This window comes from Cyphomyrmex costatus, unplaced genomic scaffold (genome assembly GCF_001594065.2).
Source record: "Cyphomyrmex costatus isolate MS0001 unplaced genomic scaffold, Ccosl1.0 scaffold857, whole genome shotgun sequence".
Lineage (NCBI taxonomy): Eukaryota > Metazoa > Arthropoda > Insecta > Hymenoptera > Formicidae > Cyphomyrmex > Cyphomyrmex costatus.
The window spans coordinates 15130-16290 of record NW_017280438.1 but is presented as its reverse complement, the minus strand read 5'-3'; positions in this window follow the sequence as shown (position 1 = coordinate 16290).

Sequence of the window (1161 nt, the reverse complement as noted above, 5' to 3'; positions counted from 1 at the left end):
GGTTAATTTTTGAATCATTTGCGTCTAGTTTTTGCTGTCCCCCTCACCTCACCGCTCCGCGCGCAGAACAATGCCATTCGACTATCATGGGGCATTTCGACTGCACGCGGAGCGGTGTGGTGAAGGGGACAGTGCAACTTTTGGTTGATTTTCGAATCATTTACGACTAGCTTTCGCTGTCCCCCTCACAACACCGCACCGCGCATCATATATTACTACGAAAAGCAACTGTTTTATTTAATAATTTTGTTTTGTAATATGCAATCGCGTTAACGAATAAAATATAAATATGATGTATTAAAGTTGACGCGTTAATATTACAATAGACGGTTAGTGAAAGCAGCCTTGGGGATTGTTTTGATGTGCAAGGGCGGACGCGAGTCGTACGTTACCCCCTCACCCGGCTCACCGACAATAAACCGTGCAGTCTTCATTTAAATACATATTAAATAAAATTTAATATGTACATTTTTTTGTTCTATTTTAAATAAAATTATTATTTTAAATTCTACTGACTGCTGACTGATATGATGTATATTTAAAGCTATCGCAGTACTATCACGAGTTAAATTGTATTAATATATTACTACGAAAAGTAACCGATTATTAATCAAAGTTTGCCAGTATAAAGTGAACATACGTAAAGTGTATGTAACCTTCGGTCGATTTTCGAATCGCATTCGCTTTTCGTAGCATCTCTCATCTTTTATTAAATATATATATATATTTGAAATACATGTTTCAAATAAAATTATTTTAAATACTCCCTACTGCTTACTGCTATGATATTTAAACCATTCGATTGTCATGAGACATATCGACTGCACGCGGAGCGGTGAGGGGGACAGTGCAACTTTCGATTGATTTTTGAATCGTTTTCGTCTAGCTTTCGCTGTCCCCCTCACAACACCGCACCACGCATAATATATTACCACGAAGAGTAACTGTTTTATCTTTATTTAATAATTTTATTTTATAATATGTGGTCGCGTTAACGAATATAAAAAAATTAATGTTGTTTTAAAATTGACTCGTTAATATTACATATATTAATAATGAGAATAGTCTAATAAACAGCAAATGTGATAGAATTTAACTTGGTAAGGTATAAACAATTTGACTTTAAATTATTTAAAACAGAGTGATATCCAACCATAATCA